Source organism: Polyodon spathula, chromosome 10, assembly GCF_017654505.1.
Source record: "Polyodon spathula isolate WHYD16114869_AA chromosome 10, ASM1765450v1, whole genome shotgun sequence".
Taxonomy (NCBI): domain Eukaryota; kingdom Metazoa; phylum Chordata; class Actinopteri; order Acipenseriformes; family Polyodontidae; genus Polyodon; species Polyodon spathula.
This window is the reverse complement of record NC_054543.1, coordinates 11601539-11615307: the sequence shown is the minus strand read 5'-3', so window position 1 is coordinate 11615307 and position 13769 is coordinate 11601539.

The window sequence follows — 13769 nt, the reverse complement described above, 5'->3', positions numbered from 1 at the left end:
ATAAAAGCAATCCATCTTAGTGTGGTAATTAAGACTGTACTACTCTTATTCCACATCGTTTCTTACCATTTGAGTGCCAATTGATTTTTAATATCCAATAAACATGATGAGCAACCCAGTGTCATTAAGCAGGTTTTATCAAAATGATACACAGCAATTACATCTAAATACATTTTTCTGTATAGATCCACAGTGTTAGGTTGAGTGTGTCAGGAAGACATGAAATGTTCCACTAGTAATGTGTCATTAAAATGTATAGTAATAAACTGTTATTCCTTGGTAATAGTTGTCAACATATTTACCATCACATTTATTGATGTTTTATGAATGGATCCTAAAGCTAAAATGTGACCAAAACATAATTCAATATTGGTTTATGATTTACTTCTTCCAGTAAGTATGGCATTGTATTAACATTAAAATAATCTCTTATTGTATAATTTATTTTTCATAAAAGAAACAGAATAACTGTCATCACTTTTTTTTAAAGAGTGGTTAAATGTAACTTTACAATAAAAGGCACTCTTTTATCAAATATTGCCCCTGGGAATGGTAATTGATTTCTGGACACCATGATTCAAAGACCCTATTAGTTATCACAGCCACTTTCTGTCAAAGCAACAACTGACAGTCTTTGAGCAATCTCCCCCCGTTCCACGCACAAAATTGGCCTCCTTTTTAGTGCTGAATTATCGGATTCTGCCGAGTCAATGCCCCAGTTTGAACGATCGCTGGTTTTTAATAACCATGCGCAAATAATGCCTGAGGGGAAATATCGTGGCTCACGTGAACAAACTGCCTAGAAGTAGTTGCTCTGTGCATTAGTGAGTCAGAAAATTGCTTGCATCATCAATGGTGAAGGTTCAGATGACAAAGACATGGACTTCGGAGGTTTTGGACCAGGTGATGCAGACTCCGCAGTCTGCTTGCCTGTTAGGCTACAAGCCATAGTTTGGATTTTTACACAATGAAAGAGCTTGTAATTGAGACATTTTAAGGCTGTAGCGCTACTTTAACTTATTATTTTGTGCTGTTTTTTTCACACTGGACACTGCAATTTCTTACTTACAGCTGACTAAGAAATTAAAGAGAAAAATACCCCTAGAGTCTGCGAGAGTGAACCCAGTCAGATGAACCAGCGTAAGAGAGAAAAGAACAATGTTCACAAACCTAGAGTTAAATGGCCAAGAGTTTCTGAGAAAACAGCGTGGGACACAGTAAACACAAACTGTTTTGCATTGGAAATGTTAGGTGGAACAGTCGAAAAGAAGCTGGATACATTTGAGGATATCATTTATTCATATGGAAGCGAGACATTTGGAGTTGAAAAAAGAAAGGAGAAAGTACACACTATGCCTGTAAAGTCTAGACAGCAACAGGAGATTGAGCGCTTAATTAAAGAAAGGCAGGCAGCTGAGGAAGAAATGGAGGAGAGCAGAACAAAGTCAGGAGGAGGCACTCAATTTATTAGAAAGGGTCACAAAAGATAAGATTGCAACATTGCACTGAGCTGATCGCCTATGGAAATGCTATAAAAAGAAGGAGCATGCGAGAACTAACTTTTATAAAGACCCATTCAAATTTGCAAAGAAGTTATTCACTAGGGAGAAAAATGGCCCTATTTCCCTGTTAAATGTGAAAGGCAAAATTTTCTTCAGCATAGTTGCTCAGAGATTGTCAGCTTACCTATTGACTTCTGTGGCCACTCACTGTGTATGAGGTTTCCTTGACAACAACTGGAAGCGTTAATCAGTTCATAAGTCAGGAAATGGTTAGGCGTTCCATGCTGCCTCAGCAGAGTAGTGATTGTATGGTAAAAGGATACTGCAGCTGCCAGACTCGGCTCAAACTGAGGAGTTTAAGGGTGCCAAGGTTCAATTGGAAATTACATTGGTAGAGTCATACAACAAATGCGTGAGGGAGGCAACACCTGTGTTGAAAACTGGAAGTGGGTGGCAAAGGAAGCTGTGGAAGATGCAAAGGCTGTCCTTCAGATCAGTGATATCATGGGGCAAGTACAGCATGGAAAAGCAGGCTTTGGTCTCAGTTTAGCACCTACTACATGGCATAAAGCAGCCTCTGCTCAACGGAGGGAGCTGGTAGTCAATGACGTGCAAAAGCAGGAGGAGAGGATGAGGTGCGTAAAGGCAGTTTTCCAGGCCCAGCAGGGAGAATGAATGAGATGGGAGAGTGTGGAACAACACAAGATTGGCTGGCGAGATCTATGGATTGGAGGAGAGATGGCTGCACTTGCTAACCAAGGGGGCGTGACTGAAGGTACAAGAAGGGGATGTGGCTACGTGATCATTGCCGTGTATTGCCTGGGATTACTCTTTGTGGTCGCCAGACCAGGACTATAAATAAACGTATTGTTTGGACCGTGTACTTTGTTGTTTGTCTTCTGTTGCGTAATTACATCACCACTTCACTTGTACACTGCAAACCACTTTGCCACAGGGAACCAGTCTGGAAAAAAGTTAGGAGTCGGTGGGCCAGAAGCATTTTACTCTGCACATTTTTAAGCAATACAATAAATAGTATATAACATAATGTTTGTATATTGAACGAGACTTACAAATTTTATCATATGAATAGTACTTTAATAATAGAACAGTGTGAACATTTAACTGAGTATCTTTACAAACATTTTAAAATGTATGTGACACATTAATAGTATGACTGTTTTACTATAATATAGACTATAATATATAGTCTGAGAACCACAACTCTGTGACAGTGTGGTTGTAAGTAAAGTAAAGATGTGCACACAAAAAAAAATTCATCACACAATTTGTGAGTGCCACTTAAAACCAATAAACTTGTGTCTTTGTTTCTATTCCATCTCTGACACAAAAAATGAAAACTTGAATAAGTTACAAACAAACAGGTTAGTTCCATGGAAAGGGATGTAATCATGTTTCTATGTTTTGGTTAATTTCCCAAATAGTGACATTTGATGTTTCTGAACAAACTATTAATTTCTTTTGTATGGTATACTTTTTAAAGACTCTTAAAAAACAAAATCGATGAGTTTTAATCACACAAGAATTGCACAAGCACTGGTAGGAAGAGATCAGCGCCTCTACTTTTGAGCTTCTAACTGCTGAGCCCTCTGGATATGTATTTCCAAAATTTTGGTTTCAAAATGCCTTTTCATGTTGTATTCCTAAACCAGTGACACACATTCATTGCACAATATAAACACATTGGCTTTGCGTTCAGTACAGTTGGTAAAATAAATAAGTATTTATTGGTCCACTCATTGTTGAATCTACGATTTTCATCATAATTTTCTCCTTCTACTGGCTAGAATAGAGCCATGTTTATACCACTTTTAAAAAAGGCAGAAAAACGTTTAATAGCAACACAAGTAAAAAAACTAAAATCACCCAGAGAGTACGCAAAGCACTCAATGGACCTGGTTTGCATGAGTCGTGCTGTGTGGCTAGTGATTGAAAAGGGGTGGTGTGATGTGCACGCTGCTTTGCCGGATACAAAAATAAGACCCATCTTAATCACGGTTTGATTTACGATGTTACTGTTCTTTTCCATATTTATTTTAGTTAATTTTTATAATTTTGGCTGACTGTCGACAGGCCACTTGGTTGTCCCGTGGGCCACCAGTTGAATAGCCCTGCAGTGCACCATAAAAAAATGTTCTTGTAGGATTAAATGTTAAGAAATTCCAAACGAGAACCCCTTAACAGGATACAGAGTCATGCTGAAAGTGTGCAGTTTGGATAGAAGCAAACTGAAAGAGGGGAGGTTTCATGATGAATTAAAGTGATTATTATCTGAAATCTCACATGTAATAAATAACTCCACAAGGCGGCTTTTATGAACAGACATTGATCAAGGGAATCTAATACAGAGCAGGATGAGGCTTTGAAAGGCACATCGTCCACGGCAGATGTGTTGTCGCTTAACAACAGTACCTTTCCACCAAATAATAAAAGCAGATACTAGTTGTTCTTGGCCAAAAGGAAAGCAGTCTCATGTTCTAAAAGAAGCTTTTTAATCACCACAAGTTTAGGTTCATTTAATAACAGAAAATATACCATTTGGACTTCCTACTATAAATACAGCAATATACTTTTATTGCATTATATTAGTTGGAGCTTTTGTTAGCCAACTGTACTTAAATACTTATGCAGATAATTGGATGATATTAATGTTTACTATAACATTTTGGGGGGAACTCTAGACTTGTGTGTAATGAAAAGCTACATTCTGTGGGATAAAATAGAGTTCAGTAAGAGCTCATAGCAAACTTTAGCAGCAGAAAGACGATTTATATGATGAGCATCATATACTGTATCCAGATCATGCTTCCTCTGTGACTGAAGTTAACACAATATGACAGTGTTTCATTATGCTTCAGGAATATGGTGGGCACCCTTTACTACCATCCCACATGTAGTACACTACCCTAGCAAAAGCACATATTTTTTATGTATAATAGCAACACCATATATGCTGCACACTGAATATATAACGTAACTGACATTTTCCACAAATTTGTAAAAGTTGAATGTCATACAGTATACATCATGTTATTGTGTAGCGTAAATAAAACCATTAGAAAAGGGAACACATGTTTATAGCGGTGCACATTGTTTACTTATGATGGAAGTTACTAACTGATCAAAATGGAATTTTTTAATTAAAAGATAACTATATCTAATAATTGGCCATTTGCACTGAGATGGTTTACAGAGCAAATTGTATTTGTAAAAGATTACATTCTTTTATAGCAAAAGCTAACAACAGTTATAAACTTTTTTTTTTCTTTTCATAAATGATCGTATTCGCCTATACATTTTAAAAATATATTTAATATACCAATACAAATATATTTTCGGTAGATGGCCATAATGATGAAATAAAGATTTATGTCTTTCAGTGCAAAATGATCAATTATCATATATCATTGTGTTTTAATTAGAAATCCCTTGTTGATTCTCAGTACAAATTTTTACTTAAGGAAAGTAAAAACTTTGCAAATTTTGCACTTCTCTAATTATTATATCCTATGGACTAGATACATTAAGGAGTAAGGTAAATTAATTCATCAGAAAAACGTTAGAGATGGATGATAAATACAGCATTCAGTTCACAATTTAAGTCTCACAAACAGTACACAGTCATTTTTTGTTTGTTCATTTTTTTTTAAAGAAATATTTCAATTAATGTAGAATATTTCTTTTTCTGGGGGTCAGGAAATGCATCGAACAGCGCTGGTTCAACTTCTCACAATCCTCTTCAACAGTATTTCCTAAATTGGCCAGTGAAGCACCAGCATCTTCTGTGATGCTCACAATGAAGCTGTTCTATTCAATAGGATTATTGCAGAGGTGCTTGCAAAGACTGGTGTGGCATTCAGTGTGCTCATAGTCTCGGCAGTCACCATTGCTGTTGAGGAAACAAAGTGGGTAATACAAGAGTGATTCAAGTGAGATTAAGAGTTTAAAATATTTTAATCATCTTAACAGGGGGAGATCGAAATACCACCACTCTTTAACTCTATATTAATCCAACTGTTGTTTTCCATCAGGCATGCTTTATTGACCCTCTTATTAGCATCACTAAACTATAAAAACTGTGGAATGAGGTCAGTTTGTACCCCTATGGGTCCTTGGTGCTTTCAGATTTATAGATAGAGCACAGTGCTTTGAGCTCCTGCTTAGAGTAACTCCATTATCAATTTTAGTCTGTAGTGGTCTGATAACTAGACCCATGATAGTCAGAAATGGTCCTTTCTCTTTTAATGTTGGTTTGAAACTAATCCAGTTTAAATATATCAGAAAGCGAATAACTTCATTTTCAAGGGGCTGTGTTTTAGAACCTTTTGCTTTGAATAGTCTCTGCCTTTTCATCACCTTTATTACTGAGAATGAAGTCAATTTAATGATAATGCTCCTAATGTTTTTTTTCTTTGTGTGAATTTTCACATTTAGGCAAACATCTTAGTTTGTGCAGTGCAATAGCCATAATGAGGTTCCCTGTTCTAGGCTTCTACACACTGGTTACAGTTGGTGTTGTGTAGCTCTATCTGATAATAATTGGACCGAAACTAAATTAGTTTTCAGGTCCAATGGACTGGCAACTTGCATTTTATTAACCACCATTAGGTAATCCATAGCTTCAATTAGTGCTTATAAAATGTAGTCATGGTAACCTATATTTTACAGATGTTAATTGAAACATATGATGATGTTTTGTAAGAAGTTTTATACAGTCAATGTGTATTCTAATGTCTCATGTCAGCTTACCACTATTTATTGGTCTAATTGTACTAAATAATTTAAGAGAGATTTTCATCTCTTTCTTTGTATGACAGTTATGTATGTGTCTCTCTTGCTTTTGCAGAAGCAGCGACAGCAGTGTTACATTAAAAATTATTTCAAATGAATATTTGAATAGTTCAGTTTAAGTTCAAGGATTCCACTGTGGTTAAGTGGGAGTTTGCTGTCTTCAACAGGCAACATTTTGTCTCTATCAAAAGTTCAAAAAAGGGAACCAGAAACAACACCAGCAATAACTTCAATCGGTATGTTTTTTTTTTTATTTATTTAATTAAATGCTTCTTTTTAACTGTCTAAAATGAATACCTGTCTGTTTACAGAAGAAATAATATTAAAGGGATTGCAGAAAAACAAAATAATTCCAGAAATCCTACCTGTTGTAAATCGATATAAAGGTCTCAGTTGCTACAATACACATGTATTTTTTATTTAAAAACATCCTTTGACCCAGAAGATTTACTGGGAAAAAAGTAATGAAACTGAGAAATATGGGTCCATGATGTCATAAAATGAAAATGCATGCTTGCTATATCATTTGCTTCTTTCAGAACGGCACATTTGAGACCTATAGGTATGTCGGTAATGGAAGTGTGATATCTATGGAATTATGTTGTTAGCTTCAATCATTTGAAACTATTAGGAAATTAGCTTATTGTGACGGGGTACACCCCACCCCAATATGTATTGTTTTTGTATTTGTATTCGTTATATTACACTATGTAACACAATTTTTTTTCCTGGGTAGTAAGTGTTATTTCCTAATTGCTTATGCCTCAAAGGTATAGAAAATGACTATTATTCCCCACAAACTTTGCTTTTGTGACCAGGACAGTGATATTTCAAAATATCACTATTTCCAATGGGAAAATGGGCAAATGTGTGTCTTTTCGTTCACATAAAGTCAGAAAAAAACAATATATGAATCCAAATTAACATGTGTTTATACTAAAGTAATACAAAAATGACTACAAAAGATTTAGAAGTGAGTAGTTTTTCGAGATTTACGATTATACTATAATTTACCTGTCCTGGTCACAAAAGCAAAGTTTGTGGGGAACAATAGCCATTTTCTATACTTTTGAGGCATAAGCAATCAGGAAATAGCACTTACTACCCAGGAACAAAAAAAAAAAATTATTGTTACACGGTGTTATTATTGTTATTTAAAATGTATTGCTTGTGTGTGAAAACAAGCCATTTTATGTTATTGATTGACAGCCTGGGTGGGGTTAAAATGTCCCATCCAGATAAAATGGTGAAAATGCGCGGTCAACAGCAAGTGGTTATTGACAAATTAGCTGTTGACCACGCATATGAGAAACCCTGTTCTGATTGTGGTCGAGGGGTAAACTAGATAATTGATAGCCAGTTGATCCTTCAGCCACAATATAAAAACAAGCAGCTTTGGCTGAATGGGAAGTCTTCAGAGAGAAAGAACGGAAGAGAGTTGGAGCTGAGAATCAAAACTAAAATAAAACAATTGGTACACGTGCTAGTTCAATACCAGCATGGTATTAGTTTTGTCTGTCTATGTTGGCCAACGTGCCCTTTTCTTTTGGAAAATGTTTTTTGTTTTGCTTAAATGTTTTATTTATAATTAAACACACACGTCAGCACTTTCATTTACCCCAGTGCTGTCTGTGTGTGCTACTCCTTCCTGGCCTAACATCATCACACAAGCCAGATTGTTCATACTGGTGTTTTTAAGTACTTATTTCATTTTCAACTGATAGATGTCGTTGATCGTTAGTCTTCTAAAATATGAAAGAAACACTTCCCAGTTCCCAGTAGTTCTTGCTCTCTACTGAAGACATTTCAGTGTGTTCATAGTTATTTATTATTAAGGTAACGTTCATGTTGTAAATACGGTGCATTAGAAGTCAGTCTAACTAAATTGCAGTGGATTCCTGCTTCATTCAACCATGTGAGAAAGCTTGTTTTTAGTGGTACGTAATGTAGTGACGTTGAAGGACTATAGAAATGAAGTGATGTAAGATCCTCCTGATATTCCATTAAATAGTAGTTTGTTAACTGTATTCCTCATGGATACATTTCTAATTAACCCTTTGTGGTCCTATGTCGGACCAGGTCCGACATTACAATTTTCCCTTTCCAGTCCGATGACATCATAAAAAAGACATAAAGCACAGGTCTCTATTTGTTTTTTCTCTGGGGAAAAAGCTGAAAAAACCTTTCAATGGCCAAGTGAGACCAATAGGAGCCGAATGAAGTCGGGAAAAAATAAATACATTTTTAAAAGGGCGTATCTGATAGCTTCATGCACCACAGAGATAACACAGACATAAACAAAGGAGATAGCTGCTTCTGCATCCAATGCTCACTTTCCTTCATTTCGAAGAAGGTCTGTTTTCCTCATTTGCAGTTGCCAGTGAATTAGTGTGCTCTCTAATTTTTTTTTCATTTTGAAGTTGTTTATTGCATTATTCACTCCAATTGTGTCAATGTCATTCTTCTGTAGGATGTTATACAAAATGTCAACTTTGGGCATGATTAACCCTTTGCGGTCCTGTGCCATATCAGGTTCGACATTCCAATTTTCCCTTTCCAGTCCAATGTCAGACCCTGTCCGACATCATTAAAAAGACATAAAGCACAGGTCTCTAGCCGTTTTTTCTCCGGGAAAAAAGCTGAGAAAACCTTTCAATGACCGATAGGAGCCAAACGAAGCTGAAAAAAGGGCCTATCTGATAGCCCCCAAGCTCCACAGAAATAAAACGGACTTAAACTAAGGAGATACTTGCTTCCGCATCCAGCACTCAGAGAATATCACTGACATTTAAAACGTTTTTTGAAATGTTATAGTAATAAAATAATGACTTGGATTGCATTATTGAGGAGTATGCTGATAAAACCAGTTCTCAGGAGATTTATCAATATGCACGTCTATAAAGAGGTATGTGAAAAATGCACGGCTTGGCTCAGTACTGAGTGTCCTTTTGCGATTCAGTGCATTTTAAACCTGTTTTACTCTGAAAAAAAAAATTTAAACAGCGCCTGTAAAATAAACAGCGCGTGTGAAAATAAATTTGACCTGACGCGCCTGACAAGCACTGAATAAATGGACCTGTAAGCATTAAGAAGCCAAACACAAGTTCTGCAGTTGCCTAATGAAAAACTGGGGTTTGTTGCAGCAGGACTGAATCGGCTTTGTCAGTAATTGCCCGGACTAATGAACCAACAGAGATATTGCCCCAGAGTGAGTGGGAAACTCCAGAGAGCAGGAAAATTATCACAGAATCAGGCTGAACTACATCAAACACCAATCCCGCTAATAAAAAAACTTTATATCATTGTCAAATGACAAAAACTAAAATAAAAAAGTTGACCTGTGTGTTGACATCTCTGCACCTAGTAGCCTGAAGTAGTTGAAATGACAGACTAACTCTCCCCCCACCCCACCCCCCCATCGAATCTGAGCGCATATGTATACATGTACATATACTCTGGATTTTTCCAGCAAATAGTATTCAGTCTAGCTCATGTACTATTACATTCCAACTTTCATTCTCATATAACAGCTTTGTATTGGCATAAAAGTGGTTATAAATCACATGGCCTGTAGTCATTGCGACACAGAGAGAACAAAATCTATTATGTTCTGTCCAAAACATTGTCTGGTCAGCATAACGTACAAGCCAGAAGTCTGTGGAAACAAGCATGATGTGCAAACTACTTAGCTTTTAACATCCCAACCATAACTCTTAAAACTTGTATACACTGGCTTGTTTAAATGTTTTTAACTTTTAGAAAGTTTCTTGTTACTGCATTCTATAATCTATGCCAACTATCACAACAAAAAAAAATGAGATCATAAGTGATTGAAAAACTACAATAAACATAAATGTTATCAGACACTCAACTTGTCCTATAGATATAAAAATATCTGCATTTAGTGCACAAACAATATTTGATTGCAAAGCTCAAATGAGATAAACATGCATTTGAATCTCTCCTGTGGGATCTACTTAGTTCACCTACAGTTGCTCAAATCTGAATACTGCTGCTGATTAAATTATTGAGAAGGAGCCCTGGCATTTTAATACACAAGACAAAAATACTTCAATATAAAAACACTGTTGAGAGTCTGGTTTTCTCGGTACACAAAGCAAGACCTTATTTAAGTGGTGGTATTTAGATTGCTTTATTCACTGTTCCGATCAATAGAAAAAAAAAAAAACTATTTACTTTGTATCCTTTTGTTGTTGCCTGTATTACTGTAAGTCTGACAGTTATCACATAGCAACATGTGCTGTCCACTTAAGTGACAAGTAGGGAATTGAAGGTGAGCCACACCAGCCTTGTGTCTCAGTAACTATGATCGTTATAGTTTCTTGATCATATTTACTGAGCAGCTTGGCACCTGATATTCATGAGACGAAAAACAGCGAAGGCTTGAGTCCAATAAGGACTGAAACTGTAAATCTTTGTATAAAACTATTCTCAATAGGCTTAGTTAATTTTCCTTGGTGAGACTTTTTCAGTAGATCACATGTTTATGAGGCACAAAGGAATATATCAGATAGATAAATCTACCAGAACGCCCGAAAGCCTTTCATAGCACTTAAGCCTGAACTCAGTTTACTGCATTCTGGTCTCAGCATCAAAGGTGTTGCATCATCAAAGACTTTCAATGTGGAAAACAGTCAGCAGTATGAAGTATCAACATTTTCAGACCTGGCTATTAAATGTGACATGCTCACATGATCAGCCACATTTTTTATATTTAGAAATACTAAAAGAAAGCCCTTTTCAAGACACTGAAAATTAAATGTTTGTATTGATTTTAGTTTCATATATTATTTCTAAACTTAGCACCATTACATGTTTAATAGTTAAAGGTGATCGAATTGTTTTCCCATCAATAAAACAAACCCTAATAAAACCTGAATCTATAGATTTTATTGACAGAGAGGAAGGTCCTTTTTTGTAATTTGAGCTCAATAAGATAATAACCAGAAAAATACAGAAAACATAATATAATAGTAAAACAACAATAAAAGGGTATTTAAAAAGGTACTGCATAAATCCTTTTTACTATGCAGAGCTTAATAAAAGCGAAGCTTTTCCTTGCTGTGAGGTGTTTTCTGTTATTTTCCATTGAACTTACTCTACTCTAGCTACCCCTTTAAGGTATTGTACATACTTGTATTGGTTTCAGTGAGCACCAGCTCTACTCCTACAGGACCTGTGCTCATTTAAATGTTGCATTTCTCTAATCATTCATCTGACATAGTCAGTGAAGTAATTATGTTTCATAACAATATGTCACAACCTTGACTTTGAAATGCCACCCATTTTTACAAAAATCAAGCTATCTGGGTGTGACAAAGTGGCTGAATGGATGCAGGCGCAGGGGTGATGCAGTGCGGTAATGAAAGAGACAGAGATTTATAACCCTGTTTGAAAAGATTTTTATTCTTTTATTCCAGGTCTGACGACCAAACAATAACCCCCTGGCAATACACAACAATGTGTACTGCACGGGGTAAATAACAGGGGAAATGAAGTCCCAAATAATAAACAATATCCACCCCACAATAATACAGACACGGTCACCAGTCGTGGGTGCAGTAGTGCTCTGGTGGGTGATACAAGTTTATATTTTTGACAATGGTGAAGTGCTGTTCCGGCTTAACGTTGGCCCTTGGCAACAGCTCCGGAACTGTGTTAGCTGTCTAGTAACGTACAAGACAAGACATGACAACTAGAAACAAGCAAAACACAACACTCACTGTACAGATACTGTTTATGCTCTCACCTTCTCGATTCTATCCAAAACAAACCAATGCAATGGAACAGATTACAATTCCCCTTTTATGCTGTCACACATGACCCCTTGGTAAACGAGTGCCACCACCTCTCCAATCTGCAGCTGCCACGTCATTTCCCTTCCAGGTCAATGCGTTAATGCAACAGAGTCTCGTCTCCTTCCTGGCTGACCGACTTCCCCTCGACCCTGGAAAAGAACTTTCAGGCCAGTCCATCCAAGGAACTTTGTTCTCGCTGCTTAGCGCTCTCAAAGGTCGGGAGGGAGATTTACAACTACTAAATTTCAACAAACAATATTATATTTATAGAATTAGCATAGCATTGACAAAGAACACAAAGATAGAAGACACTGTATATAAAGGTTATATTTGTCCAGATTTGTAAAATTGTGCGCCAAGTCCATTATTATAGTCTACATGATCCCATAGGGGTATGTAGGGGCATTGTGTTTCTTTTCGCACGTGTCCCGAAGTATGTTAGTGTCTCAGCTTATATATCTTAGTGAAAGTGCAAAAAACAACTTGCTTTTTTAAATCAATTTTGCAGAGAGATTAGGCAGTGTACTTACTGTATAGTCATGGCACTGTTTTAAATCATATGAGCCTGTTTTTTTATTTGATATTTAAAGAACTGTACCTTTTGAACAAATTGTCATTAAGTGATACAGACACACATTGATGAACTTGAACACAGTAGTTGCTAACTGTAGCTGTGCTGAGGCACAAGAAGCCTTGGTGTTAATATTGACCCCTAGCTCAGCTGCCCTCATATACCCTTCCCTGTGTCTTTAAAGTTAGCATAAACTACCAGATACTTCAGGCATTTTGACTCCAGCACAGCTGTCTTTTTTTTTCTATGACCCTATAAATATCCATGTAGACATTTTACTAATCCACAGGCGACCCAGTCTAATTTATTTATACCAATGGAGCATATTTTTAAAGTATTTACCCCAGTCTGCAATTCACTCACATTCGTTTTGTAAAAATTTGGATTCCCTTAAGTGTGTATAATTACTAAGAACAAATACAAAAAGAACTATCAATTATGATCTGGTTGGAATATATTTAATTATTACTGTATTATTAAAGTATTTATTAACAGTAAGTTTAAAGTGCATTACAAATATCTACCTAATAGATTTATTTGTGAATACTAACTAATTACTATAATCTCAACCAGAAATTGTGAGAATTCTCTCAGAATTTTCCAAGATGTTATACAATTATTGACTGGGATCACAAGATGCATTTAGTAATCAGATCACAGGACAGGGTTTGCCAGCCAATAGCTGTTCTAGATGATTGATTATACCTTTGAAAATAATAAGAGACCGATAAAAAGGATAAACTAGAAATTAGGTATTGTGATTGCATTTGTTTACATGATTTCATTTTGTCAGCATCTTCAAATGCAAAAAAAGCCCCACACAGGGGTCAAAGTGCCCCCCCTCTGTCCAACATACTGTAGTTATCTAGCTTTCATATGATGCTTTAAACTCTTACCTAAAAATGATTTTATACCCAGCCTGAAGTCTCATCCCTTGATGAACATGTGTGGGTCCAGCATGTACATATAGTAGTTAAGTAATACATATTTTAGTGGGAAAGGGTACCTAAAGGTTAAAAAAAGGACCAGCTTTCAAAAATTACATTGCCTTTCACAAGCAGCTAC